General features: G+C 41.3%; 1 protein-coding gene across 2 annotated transcripts in view; it reads right to left on the bottom strand.

Annotated features, from left to right (window-relative positions):
• LOC105477335 (mucin 7, secreted) overlaps nt 1-14,324 on the bottom strand; it is a 61,333-nt gene that overhangs the window by 34,673 nt on the left and 12,336 nt on the right. The window contains exons 2-3 of one of the 2 annotated variants that reach the window (XR_011620591.1): nt 13,663-13,888; nt 12,412-12,494 (exon numbers count right to left, since the gene is read on the bottom strand). The exons of the other annotated variant lie outside the window; for it this stretch is intronic. The gene's annotated coding sequence lies outside the window, so the exon portion shown is untranslated. Of the gene's footprint in view, nt 1-12,411; nt 12,495-13,662; nt 13,889-14,324 lie in introns of those variants that run through there. 2 annotated transcript variants of the gene reach the window in all.

Here is a 14,324-nt window from a genome sequence, read left to right as displayed (position 1 = left end):
CCATTGCTAGGCCTTGTTGATATGAGGGCCCAATATCTGAACAAAGGCGAATGTATCCTGTTAAATCTGTTTTCTTTCGATAAGGTCTGATTGCCGCTTGGCAGGCGGGGTTAGCATTTTCATAAGCTAACTGTTTAACATAATCTACACCCGTTTCTGCATTTCCAAAGATTCTACCTGCCATGGTCATAAGTCTATGCACAAAGTCTGCAAATGGCTCATCGGGTCCTTGTTTAACCGCTGTGAGCGAGGCCCCTGGATCTCCTTTAACGGGAAGTTTTCTCCAGGCCTTTGTAGCAGCAGCCTGGATTTGTGAGAACAGTCCAGGGTCATATTGCATTTGGGCCTGAGTGTCTGCATAATTATCTGAACCAGTTAACATATCAAAATCCCAACCGTTTCCTGCCTGTTGATTTCTTTTAGCTGTATCTCTACAATGTTCAAAGAACTCTGACTTCCAAATTAAGTGGTCTCCCCCAGAAAGAACTGCCCTGACTAAGGTATTCCAGTCTGTAGGAGTGAGCCAATTCTCAGCTACAGATTCCACTATAGCAAGAGTATATGGAGCAGTAGCCCCATACTGAGAGGCAGCAGTCTTTAACTCTTTTATAATAGTAAAATCAAATCTAGTATGATGCCTCCAAGCCTGTCCCTGTTCATCTATGGTTTCAGTGACCGGAAAAACGTCTTTGGGGGAGGAGTCTTCTCTATGTTGGCTAGCAACTAACCCCCCTCTTGGAACATGTTGTCCAGGCCGCTGAAGTGGGCGCAAGGAACCCTCCATAGCGTCTGAGTTAGGTATTTTTTCATTTCCTGTTTTTAGCTTTTGGAGCCAAATTATCAATGATTGATGTAACTCTTCAAGTTTAATCTGTTCTTCTAGTTAAGCAATTTTTTGCTTTAATTCTTCTTTGGGATCTATTGCTGCCATAACAATGGGCGCAGAAGCCTCATTATGTGTCTTATTATATGGGGGTGGGTATGAAGAACAGGGAGGCAAATCAGGGTTGTGATATTTAGCCGCCTCTTCCTCTAAATCATCCCAATTTATATCCGGTTGATTAGGCTTATTAATTTCCTCCTCCTTTTGAAGCATCTGTAAAATTGGGTATTTTTTTGGTTTGTTTTCGTGTGGTATTTCTTTATCTGTTACAGAAGGAGACTTGATTTCCTCATGATCACTTTCAAGGGAAATGAGATCTTCCTCCGTATCTTGCGGAGGCTTTGTGAGGTTAGAGCGGGAGCTAACCTTTAAAATATGCTCTGTCTGAGCGACCGCAGCCATGACTTGCGGATTGGCCTCCTTCTTATCTATTAAATCTCTAATGAGGTTCCAATAAGAGAAGGCGGTTACAGGAATTTTTTCTGGCCCAAAAGTATTATAATAGTCCTGAAAACAATCCCCTACTCTACGCCATCTTTTAATATCAATAGTTCCTTCCTGTGGGAACCAAGGGCAAGTGTCTTTTACAAAATCAAAAAATTTAAACAAATCATTACCTTTAACCTTTATTCCTCGTATCTTTAAAGCCTCTTTTAATTGTCCTACATATATTTGATGTTGGCTTAATTCTTGTCCCATTTCGGACGCGTCACTTACCTTCGATTCTGACGCGGCATGTTCCCGTGGTGATCGGAAGAGTTTGACTTCTTTTGTCTTCGTTAGCGGTCGACTGTCCTTTGGCATCCTCTTCCTCACGGAGTCCCTCATTTCCAGGTCCCTGTTCGGGCGCCACGTATCCCGGCCCGCGGGATAGTCAGTGTAGGCCCTGGAGGAGGGGGTGGGAATTTGGGGAACAAGAGACACGAGAAATGGAGACAAGACAGTGCTCTGATCAAGTCTCGTTTAATGGTGGTAATGCAATGCCGTATATACATTTGGAGGGGAAGGGGTTGGGCTAAGGCGGAAATGACCTCATTGCGGAAGGCGTGGCCAGATAGGCTTCGGTTTCTCCGGTCGGACGTCATGTTGCGCCTGCGCTGTCAGGTAGTCTTTTCGTGGGCGCGGGAAAAATGAATGAAGAAGAAGCGGGAAGAGCGCCATCTTTTAATGGCGGTATTAATACAGGGAAGAAGGTAAATCTAGGGAGAAGGTGTGGGGTGGAAATGAATATAGCTCAGGCGTTTAATCTTTAATTATTATTCGCTATGGCCGGGGCGTGCAGCTCCGGACAGGCTGCAATTTCTAGGCAAGTCCTAATGCTGTGTTGGGCTGAGACTCAGTGGACATGGGGGGCATATAACCTATTGAGACACCAGCCAGGGTGGCGAAGGGAGAGCTTGTGCCACCCTTCCCCTAGCCACAGGCAGCACAGCTTGAAGTAATGAGAGAGTCCTTTATTCTGCTTGAGAAGAGGACAGGGAAGAGTAAAGAGGATTTTGTCTTGTATTTTGAATACCAGCTCAGCCACAGTAGGAAAGGGCATCACGCAGAGTAGTGAGGCCCCCATTCTAGGATCTACCTCCTGGACAACATTTCAAGACACAACCTGAGTCAGAAGAGAACCTGCTCTCTTGAATGAAAGGAAGAAGTCCTGGCAGGATTCATCATCTGCTAACTAAAGAGCCCTTGGGCCCTGAATAACCAGCAGCAATACCAAGATAGTATGCCATATTGCTGCTGGTTATTTCTGCTGTGGGCTTTGGGTAAGACTCTGAGATGTACTGGCTTCAGGTGAGACCCAGCTCATTCCCAGCTGTGGTGGCTATGGTGAGAGACTCCTTCTACTTGAGAAAAGCAGAGGGAAAACTAAAGGGAACTTTGTCTTGCACCTTACATATCAGCTTGGTCATAGTGAGGTAGAGCACCAAGTGGGCTCTTGGGGTCCCCAGTTCCAGGCCTTAGAGTTTGGACAGGATTTCAAGATATCCCCTGGGCCAGAAGGGAGCCCACTGCCCTGAAGGGTGAGTCCCAGGCTTGGCAGCATTCAGCACAAGCTGACTGAAGAGCCCTTAAGGGAACATCAGCAGCAGTCGGGGAGTACTCTTCATGGGCCTGTGGTGGCAGTGGCCATAGGGTAAAACTCCTCTACCTTTGGAAAAAGGAGAAAAGACTGTAAAGGACTGCATTTTGTGGTTTGAGTGTCATCTTAGCTGTACTACAATAGAGCATCAGGTATACTTCTAAGGATTTTGACTCTAGTCCCTGGCTTCTGGACTACAGCTCTGGACCCACCTGGGACCTGAGGGAACTGGCTGCCCTGAAAGGAAGAATACAGACCTGACTGGCTTTGCTACCTGCTGATATAAAGGCCCCAGGTTATTGAGCGAACATAGGTCGTAGCAACAGAGAAGTAGAGCAGGCATAGAGTGAGACCCACTACTGTGCATACAATGGAGCTCTAATACATATGGCAGCAGCATTTTCAGTGGAAACTTTACGGGCCAGGAGAGAGTGGTGTGACATATATAAAGTGCCGAAGGAAAAAACTTTTACCCTAGGATAGTGTATCTGGTGAAAATATCCTTCAGACAGGAAAGGGAAATAGAGACTTTCCCAGACAAACAAAAGCTGAGGGATTTCAACACCAGACCTATCTTACAAGAAATGCTAAAGAGAATTCTTTGATTTGAAAGAAAAGGACATTAATGAGGATTAAGAAATCATCTGAAAGCACAAACCTCACTGATAATAGAAAATACACAGGAGAACATAGAGTATTGTAATACTGTAATTGTGATGTGTATACTGCTCATGTCTTAAATGGAAAGATGAAAAGATGAACCAATCAAATATAATAACTACAACAACTTTTTAAGACACAGGAAGCACCATAAGACATTAATAGAGAGACAAAAAGTTAAAAGTGGGAATATGAAATTAAAGCATAGAGGGCTTTTTTTTGTTTTTGTTTTTTGTTCTTTTTTAGTTTTCTTTTTGCTTGTTAGTTTGTTTATGGAATCAGGGTTGTCATCAATTTAAACTAATGGGTTATATGATATTATTTGTAAGCCTCATGGTAACCTGAAATCTAAAAGCATATAATGGATACACAAAAAATAAAGAGTGAGAAATTAAAACATACCACCAGTGAAAATCACCTTCACTCAAAGGAAGACAGGAAGGAAGTAAAGAAGAGAAAAACACAAAACAACCAGAAAACAACAAAATGGCAAGAGTAACTCTTTACTTATCAGTAATAACATTGAGTGTAAATGGACTCAACTCTCCAATCAAAAGACATAGAATTGCTGAATGGATGAGAAAACAAGACCCAGTGATCTGATGCCTACAAGAAACACACTTCATCCATAAAGGTGCACATAGACTGAAAAGAAAAGACAGAAAAAAGATATTCCATGTCAATGGAAAGAGCAGGCATAGCAATAGTTGTATCAGAAAAAATAGATTTCCAGACAAAAACTTTGAGAAGAGACAAATAAGATCAGTATATAAGGATAAATGTCAATTCAGCAAGAGGATATGGCAATTGTAAATGTACATGTACCCAACAGTAGAGTGCCCAGATAAATAAAGCAAATATTACTAGAACCAAAGAGAGAGATGGACTCCAATACAATAATAGCTGGAGATTTCAATACCTCATTTTCAGCATTGGCTAGATCTTCCAGATAGAAAATCAACAAAGAAACATCAGACATAATCTGCACTATAGAACAAATAGATCTAATAGATATTTACAGAACACTTAATTCAGCAACTGAAGAAAACAGATTCTTCTCAGCATATGGATCGTTCTCAAAAATATATCACATGTTAGGTCACAAAACAAGTCTTAAAACATTCAAAAAATTGAAATAGTATTAGACATATTCTCTGACCAAAATGGAATAGAACTAGAAATCACTAATAAGAGTAATTTTGGAAACTACACAAACACATGGAAATGAAACCAAGAAGCAGAGCAAGATGGTGGAATAGAAAGCTCCATTGATCATAACTCCCCAACAAGGACACCGAGTTAACAACTGTCTACACAGAAAAAAACACCTTCATAAGAACTGAAAATCAGGCAAGCACTCATAGTACCTTGTTTATCTTTATATCACCGAAAGAGGCACTGAAGAGTTAGAGAAAATAGTAATGAATTGTCTATGTCACCCCTGCCCCAGCCCCAGCAGCCACTATATGGTGTGGAGTGCATCTCTGGGTACCAATGGAGGGAGAACACAGCAACTGTGAGACATGGAACTCAGTACTATCCTGTTAGAGCAGAAAGAAAAACCAGACCAAACTCAGTTGATGCTCACCCATGAAGGGAGCATTTAAACCAGCCCTAGCCGGAGGAGAATTGCCAGTCCTAGTGGTCTGAACTTGAGTTCCTACAAATCTCACCACTGAGGGCTATAGCACTCTATGTCTCCAAGTAAACTAGAAAGGCAATCTAGGCCATAAGGCTGCAACTCTTAGGCAGTCCTACTGGTGAACCAGGCCCAGAGACAGTGTACTGGGGGGCATGCAACATACTGAAACACCAGCTGGGTCAGCCAAGGGAGTGTTGGCATCACCCCTCCCCAACTCCAGGCTGCATATCTCATGGTTCAAAAAGAGACCCCTTCTTTCCATTTAAGGAGAGAAAGGGATGGGTGGGGAGGACTTTTTCTTGCATCTAGGCACCCAGCTCAGCCACAGCACGATAGGGCATTGGTCAGAGTCATGAGGCCCTTGTTCCAGGCCCTAGTTCCCAGACAACATTTCTTGACACACTATGGGTCAGAAGGGAACCTGCTGCCTTGAAGGAAAGAACCCAGTCCTACCAGCATTTATCACCTGCTAACTGTAGAGTCCTTGGGCTCTGAATAACTGGTAGTGATACCCAGGTACTACATTGAGAGCCCTGGGTGAGCCTCTGAGACTTGCTGGCTTCAGGTGATACTCAGCACATTATCAGCTGTGGTGGCTATGAGGCAAAAACTCCTTCTGCTTGAGAAAAGCAGAGGGAAAAGCAAAGGAGACTTCATCTTGCACCTTAGGTGCCAGCACAGCCACAAAAGGTGGCTCTAGGCAAAGTGGGCCCTAGGCATCCCCAATTTCAGGACTTGACTGTTGGATGGCATTTCTTCTAGACCTGCCCTGGGCCAAAGGGGTGTTCACTGTCCTGAGGGGTGAGTCCCAGGCCAGACAGCATGCATGACAACCTGAAGTAAGAGACCTTGGAAACATTGGTGGTGGTCTGGCAGTACCCCTTGTGGCCTTGGGTGGCAGTGGCTATGGGGTGAGGCTCCTCTGCCTTGGGAAAAGAGAGGGAAGAGGTGGAAGGACTGCATCTTGTGGTATGAGTGCCAGCTCTGCTGCAGTACAATAGAACAGTAGGTAGACTTATAAGGTTATCTACTCTAGACCCTGACTCCCAAACAGCACTTCTGGACCCATCTGGGAAATAGCAGACCTCACCATCCTGAAAGGAAGGACATAGGTCTGGCTGGCTTTGCCACCCGCTGATTATAGAGCCCCAGGGCCTTGAGTGAACACACACAGTAGCCAGGGAGTGGTTAGAGCAGGCCTTGGGCAAGACCCAGAGCTGTGCTTGCTTCAGGTCTGACGCAGTACAGTCATAGTGGTCGTGGCCACAGGGGTGCTTGTGTCACTCCATCCCCAGCTTTATGTGGCTCAGAACAGAGAGAAAGAGAGACTCTATGTTTGGGAGAATGTAAGGGAAGAGAACAAGAGTCTCTGCCTGGTAATCCAGAGATACTATCAGATCTTGTCCAAGACCATCAAGGCAGCACCTCTATGAGTCCACAGGAACCAGAGCATTACTGACTTGGGGTGCCCCCTAAAGCATATGCAGCTTAGACCACAATACCCAAATCCTTTCCAATATCTGGAAAGTGTTCCCAAGAAGGACAGGTACAAATAAGCCCTGACAGTGAAGATGATATGATTTGGCTGTGTCCCCACCCAAATAGCATCTTGAATTGGAGCTCCCAAATTTCCCACATGTTGTGGGAGGGACTCAGTGGGAGACAATTGAATCACGGGGGTGGTTTTCCCCATACTGTTCTTGTGAAAAAGTCTCATGAGATCTAATGTTTTTTTAAGGGGAAACCCCTTTCAGTTGGTTCTCATTCTCCCTTGTCTGCTGCCACGTAAGACATGCCTTTTGCTTTCTGTCACAATTGTGAGGCCTCCTCAGCCACATGGAACTGTGAGTTAATCAAACCTCTTTTTCTGTATCAATTAGCCAGTCTCAAGTATGTCTTTTTCAGTATCATGAAAACGGACTAATACAGAAGACTACAATAAATATCCAACTCCTACACAAACTATTCTAAACAGTGGAGGAGGCGAGTCAGTCGGGCGCGGTGGTTCATGCCTGTAACCCCAGCACTTTGGGAGGCCGAGGTGGGCGGATCATGAGGTCAGGAGATGAAGACCATCCTGGCTAACATGGTGAAACCCTGCCTCTACTAAAAAATACAAAAAAAATTAGCCAGGCATGGTGGAGGGCACCTGTAGTCTCCGCTACTTGGGAGGTTGAGACAGGATAATGGCGTGAACCCAGGAGGCAGAGCTTGCAGTGAGCCGAGATCGCGCCACTGCATTCCAGCCTGGGCGACAGAGCAAGACTCCATCTAAAAAAAAAAAAAAAAAAAAAGTAGAGGAGGAGAGAACACTCCTAAGCTCATTCTATGAGGTCAGTATTACCCTGATACCAAAACCAGACAAAGACACGCAAGAAAATAAAACTACAGGCCAAGAACATCCATTGAGGAAATAACAGCCTCTTCAATAAATAGTGCTGGGAAAACTGTATATCCATATGCAGAAGAATGAAATTAGACCCCTGTTCCTGGACATATACAAAAATCAAATCAAAATGGATTAAAGACTTAAATCTAAGACCTCAAACCATGAAACTACTAAAAGAAAACACTGGGGAAACTCTCCAGGACATTGGAGTGGGCAAAATTTCTTGAGTAATACCTCACAAGCAAGGCATCCAGAGCAAAAATGAACAAATGGGATCACATAAAATTAAAAAGCTTCTGTACAGCAAGGAAAACAATCAACAAAGTGATGAGACAGCCCACGGAATGGGAGAAAATATTTGCAAGCTGCCCATCTGACAAGGCATTAATAACCTGAATATATAATGTGTTCAAACAACTCTGTAGGACAAAATTTAATCTGATTAAGAAATGGGCCAAAAATTTGAATACATATTTCTTAAAAGAAGACACACAAATGGCAGACAGATATATAAAAGGGTGCTCAACGTCACTGATCTTCAGAGAAATGCAAATCAAAACTACAATGAGATATTACCTTACTCTAGTTAAAATGACTGTTATCCAAAAGCTAGGCAATAACAAATGATGGCAAAGACATTTATACACTGTTGGTGGGAATGAAATTAGTACAAACATTGTGGAGAACAGTTTGGAGGTCCCTCAAACGACTAAAAATTGAGCTAGCATACGATCTAGCAATTCCACTGCTAGGTGTGTACCCAAAAGAAAGGTAATCAGTATATCAAAGAGGTATCTGCATTCCCATATATATTGCAGCAGTATTCACAATAGCCAAAATTTGGAATCAACCTAAATGTCCACCAACAGATGAATGGATAAACAAACTGTGGTACATATACAAAATGGAGTACTACTCAGCTATAAAAAAGAATGAGAACCTGTCATTTGCAACAACATGGATGGAACTGGAGATCATGACATTAAGTGAAATAAGCCAGTTACAGAAAGAAAAAACTTGGCAAGAAGTTCCCACTTATTTGTGGGAGCTAAAAATGAAAACCATTGAACTCATGGACACAGAGAGTAGAAGCATTGTTATCAGAGGCTGGGAAGGTAATGGGGAATTGGGGGCATGTGTGGATGGTTAGTAGGTATAAAACAAATAGAAAGAATGAGTAAGGCCTAGTGTTTGCTAGTGCTAGAGGGTGACTACAGTCAAAAATAATTTAATTGTACATTTAAAAATAACTGAAAGCGTATAATTGGATTGTTTGAAACACAAAGGATAAATGCTTGAGGGGATGGATGCCCCATTCTCCATGATGTGCTTATTATACACTGCATGCCTGTATCAAAGTATCTGATGTAGCCTGCAAATATGTACACATTATGTAACCACAAAAATTTAAACAAAGAATAAATCAGTTAATGTAAAGAATTTTAAAATAGTGTCTGACATGTCTATGGTCTATAAACTTGTGCTGCTCTATTACTATGAGGTATTATCAAGAGATAGTGTAATTAAAAGATTTTGCTCTGAATTAAGATACTTGATTGTATAAAATCATAACTGATTTGGATTGGAAGGAATAAAGCCATTGTGACTTTTTTTTTCTGAGTATGTAATATGATGTAAAGATACCTCCATCCTGAAAATAATAGTTCTAAACACTTCGTAAAGATGAGCCAACATTTAATGAGCTCTCACCATAGGTCAAGTGCTGGGCCAGGCGCTTCTCAAAATATCTCACACAGTCTTCTCCATAGTCCTTTAAGACAGCATTGTTATCCCCATTTTATGTATGAAAAAGCTGAGATGGAAAGTTTAAGTAACTTTTTGAAAGCAATAAAGGTTGTTAATAGAACAACCAGGATATGAACTCAGGACATCAAAGCCCTGCTTTTTGTACATAATCTCAAATGCTTTGTTCGGACTTGCTGATACTTTTGGAAAGGTTTCCCCTCTTCCCTGCCCACCCACCCAATTCCTTCCACAATATCGTACAGAAAACCTCATGTTGGGATGTCTTTCTCATTTGCATTTGTCTGCATTTTTTGTAAAATGTTATTTTTGGCAAAATATTTGCCTGAAGATGAAGATCTATGCAACAATATTAATATAAGAGATAATCAGTTCTTTTTTTCTCATTTGGCTTACTCTTAATTATAATACAGAAAAACTTGACACAATAGTTTTGATTTCTGAAAGAAGTGTTATCTAAACCAACATTCTGTTCTATCTGTACATTAGTGAGGTAGTCAGTACATGTGATCAGCAGTAACTGTTACTTGGCATCAGGAGTTCAGGAAGGGATAAGAAGAGAGGCATGCTAAATGGTGTTATAGATTGAATTGTGTCCCCCAAAAGATGTGTTGAAGTCTTAACCTCCAGGACCTCAGAATGTGGTCTTGTTTGGAAATAGAGTCATTGCAGATGTAATCAAGTTAAGATGAGGTCACATTTGACCAACACAACTTAGTGTCCTTATAAGAAGATGGTCACGTGAAGGAAGACACAGGAAAATGTCATTTGAAGACAGAGGCAGAGATTGGAAGTATACTGCCACAAGCCAAGAATGTCTGGGGCTACCAGAAACTGGAAAAGGCAAGGAAAGAACCTTCCCCTACAGGTTTCACAGGGAAGATGGCCCTGTAGACACCTTGATTTCAGACCCCTAGCCTATAAAACTGTGAGATAAATTTTTCTTGTTTTAAGCCACCCAAAATGTGCGTACATTATTACAAATGGAGACAAGGATTTCTTAGTAATATCCCCATGAGGTCTTGAATGCTTTTCTGCTTCATATTCATATGTATCTATAATATTTTTAAAAAGCCCATGGCATTACAGGCATAGTAACCCATGCACAAAATATATTTAAGGACTTGAGAGCCTGGATCTGTATTCAAAAGCTTTTGTATGTGGATCCTAAGCACCTACCGGAGTGGGACCTTCCTCTCAGATCTCTTAGAGTCCCATCAGCTCCTGTGCTTGGGCATGTTCAAGCCCAGGAGAAACAGAAAAACAAATGAGTGAGTGGCCATGCGACGATGCCTGTCTAACTGATTCATTTGAACATAGAGAGAGAAGGTCATGTCTGGGGTGAAGCATTTTGCTCAAAAAGATAGCTTCTCCTGATGAAACTTGGCAGTTGTTCCTTTGTACATTCATTCTCCTTGAAAAACTGTGTTGTGACTCAGTGAGTCAGATTGCTGGAATATGCAAGTTAGGTTTGCATCCAGCTTTCATTCTCTCAACCAATACCTTTCGGCAATTGGTGGTGTCTATTATACCAACCTCTTTTTTGTTTCGATGGAAGCATTGTTGTCTTAATGAGACAAAGCTCAGACTGGGTTGGGATTTATGTGGAAGGGTTTCTCAGAATGACCCTATCTTCAAGTGTTTTCCAGTTAGAGGTGGTTTTGGCCTAGTCTGGAGGACTAAGTGCTGTGCTGAGCACCTAGAGTGGTGCTGGAGAGGAGACATTATTAGATAGGGGAGAGATTTTGAAACATGATTTCTATTGAATAAGTGGTGGATAAAATAGTATCAAAGGAATTTATATTAATTATTTGTGCTGCTTACATAATCTTCTATGGCAGACTCATAATCAAATGTAGTGTCATAAAATGTCCTAGGGGCAATTGTTATAGCGTCATTAGTTTTGTTTAATGTACTGGCTGGAGTGCCATTTGGTGGAGCTGTGGTTTCAAGGAAGGTAATATGAAGTATGGAGAAGGCAGATGTGGCTGGGGGCAACAGATGAAGTTGTGCCATTGTGCCAGACACAGTGGTGATCATTGATACAATGGTAGCTGGTGTAATGGGAGGAGTATGGTGGAGGCTGCAGGTGTGGTATTGATGGCAGCAGGTATGGTAAAAGTAAAGAGAGCAGTTGAGGGAATAAAAGTTTGTTTGGTTTCAAGGGGAACAAAAGTGTGTGGTTTTTTTTTGTTTTTGTTTTTGTTTTTTTTTTTTAAGAGCCTTTCTCTGTCACCCAGGCTGGAATGGAGTGGTGCAAGTTCCGCCTCCCGGGTTCAAGTGATGCTCCTGCCTCAGCCTCCCAAGTAGCTGGAACTACATGTGCCTGCCACCAGACCCGGTTAATCTTTGTAGTTTTAGTAGGGACAGGGTTTCACCATGTTGGCCAGGCTGGTCTCGAACTCCTGACCTCAGGTGATCTGCCCGCGTTAGCCTCCCAAAGTGCTGGGATTACAGGTGTGAGCCACTGCACCCAGCCCAAAAGTGTTATTGATAGCATTTTTGATACTGATAGTAGTAGAATAAGTACCAGTGTATGATATGGTACTGACAACTGATGTAACTGCAACAGGGATTATATAAAGATACTTGAAATAGGTGTTGAAAATATGGTTGTTTTAGGTTGAAGATAATCAGTGGCTATAAAAAAAAGATGCATCATCAATTGCAGTGGTGGCAGAAGTGACCATTGCAGTATTAGATGCGGATGTTGAGTCAAATTGGGTGACTGCAAGTGCAGTGGTGGTAGTGGCAGATAGAGCTGAAGCAGAGGACTGGGTAGTAGGGGAAGGTGTTGTGATAGTTGTAAGGAGTGGGCTAGTGGTGGTCACTCTCAGTGTGGTAGAAGCTGAAGTAGTGACTTGTGTTGTCTTGACAGCAGCAGTGACCACAGGTGTTGTGGCCTTTTCCACAGATTTGGTTCCTAAGGAAGAGGGGATGGGAATGGATATAGAAGCAAAATACCCAGTGGAAGCAGGTGTGGAAGCTGATGGGTTTATAGCATCAAATGTCATATTTCCAAGTGTTTTCTTGGAGGCCATGGTGGTGTCAACAGGTGAGCTGGCAGGAATCTCATCTGTGGAAGGAACATCAGATAAGGTAGCTATAGCCTCAGATATGGACTTTGTGGAAGATTTAGTATTTGCAAATGTCACAATATTTGTGGCAGTGATTTCAGGCTTATGGATGGGAAATTTGGTGATAAATGAGGGTCAGTTTGGCTGCTGTGAAACTGGAAGATGTTGATGTCCAGTGGATTTGGGTTTACAAGAAAGAATTGGATTATGTTGTGGAAAGTGAGTTTTGTTTTTCTTAAATGGTTTTAAGTGAGGTTTGTATGATCCAGCTTTCTGTGGAAAACCTTTTGGTTTAACAGGATTCCTGTGTGAAAGACAGTTTAGGTGTGATTTTGGTTTGCCAAGTTTTTTTTTTGGACCAGTCTCTGCTTCTGATATTGTTGTTTTGTGTGCTAATTATTTTCATCTATAAGTTTTTGCTTGAGTTTTTGAGTGGGTAGGTTGTTTTATTTTAGTCATAGTTGTACTATATCTTCTTGATTAGTTTGCTGTGGAAGATAGATTTTTGTTTGTCTGGATCTTTTTCCCAGATTTGCACTAATATTAAGTTTTGATGGTTTGATGTATTCTGTGGTTTTGACTTGCTTCAAAGCTGACCATTTTGTTTGCCAGTTGAAAATGAGAGAGGTTTAGGTTGATGTGGGTTTTGTTGCTTGTTGATACTGGATTGAGACAGAGATTTGCTTGGTAGTATTCTAACAGCTTTGTGTGGATAATATTTGATAGTGTGAGATCTTTTGTTGGGAGGTTGAGTTACTGTGATTTGGTTGTTGATGGTCACTTTGTTGTGTTGGAGATTTTAGCCCAGGATTTGATTGGCCGTTTTTTATTTATTTATTTATTTTTATTTTTATTTTTTTTAAGGTAAATTCTTTTTGTGTTAGGTTGTTCTTTTACATATTTATTTCCCTGTTGCCTAGATCTTTTTATCTGAGATCCTGATTCTTTTGGTCAAATTAACGAGTTTGGCTTAATTTTGATTTGAGAATTCCTTCAATTAATGGAAAGAGATTTGAATTGATCTAATTTAAGGTGAATATAAACACCTAAGAGTGTTTTAGATTTTTTGGTGAACTTTAGTGAAGATTTTCCTGGGTGAGGTTTAGCAGATCTGGAATTTGTTTTAAGAAGTAAGTTCACATGCATTTGGGGATGAAAGAAGACTACCTTGTTGGACGGGAAAATTTGACTAGGAGTCATCTCAGATCTCCTGGAAGCAATAGAATAATGAGTTTGAGAGACCATGGATCTTTGTTGACTAGATGGATTTGATTGAAGTCTAATCTGACCAGTTTTAACTGAAGAAGGTACTTGCTGATGTGAAACTGGTCCTTGAGAAGAAAGATTTTGTAATAGTCTAGTTTTTGGCTTATTTCTCTTGTGTCCCACTTAACTGCAAAAACAAAAATGAAAACATTAAGTACATATAAGATGGCAAGTACTGCCTTCTTTCATTAGCATTATCATCCCTATGTGATAAGATATTTATATAATAATAAAGTTCTTAAACAAGAATGTTGACCACATTTAAAGACAACATATGTAATATTAAAAAGATGACTGGACTGAAAGCTATTTGGAGGTAGGGGTATAATCTGTCTGCTTCCATACTCAATTTTCAGAACCTATAGATACATATAATACCATACAATAAAAATTTATTGAATGAAGTTTAATAGCCGATATACTTATACTTGGCTTTATTCCAATCTTTGTAGTTTACTCTTTGGAAGTCCTTAAAATGCTTTAAATTAGTTATATATATTAATAAAATTTTCCTACTTCCCAACCTCCATCAGCTCTCCTCATTCCACCTGCCCTGGGCACAC

Source organism: Macaca nemestrina, chromosome 3 (genome assembly GCF_043159975.1).
Source record: "Macaca nemestrina isolate mMacNem1 chromosome 3, mMacNem.hap1, whole genome shotgun sequence".
NCBI lineage: Eukaryota > Metazoa > Chordata > Mammalia > Primates > Cercopithecidae > Macaca > Macaca nemestrina.
Note: the sequence above shows the minus strand (reverse complement) of the source record. Positions and strands in the feature narration are given on the sequence as shown.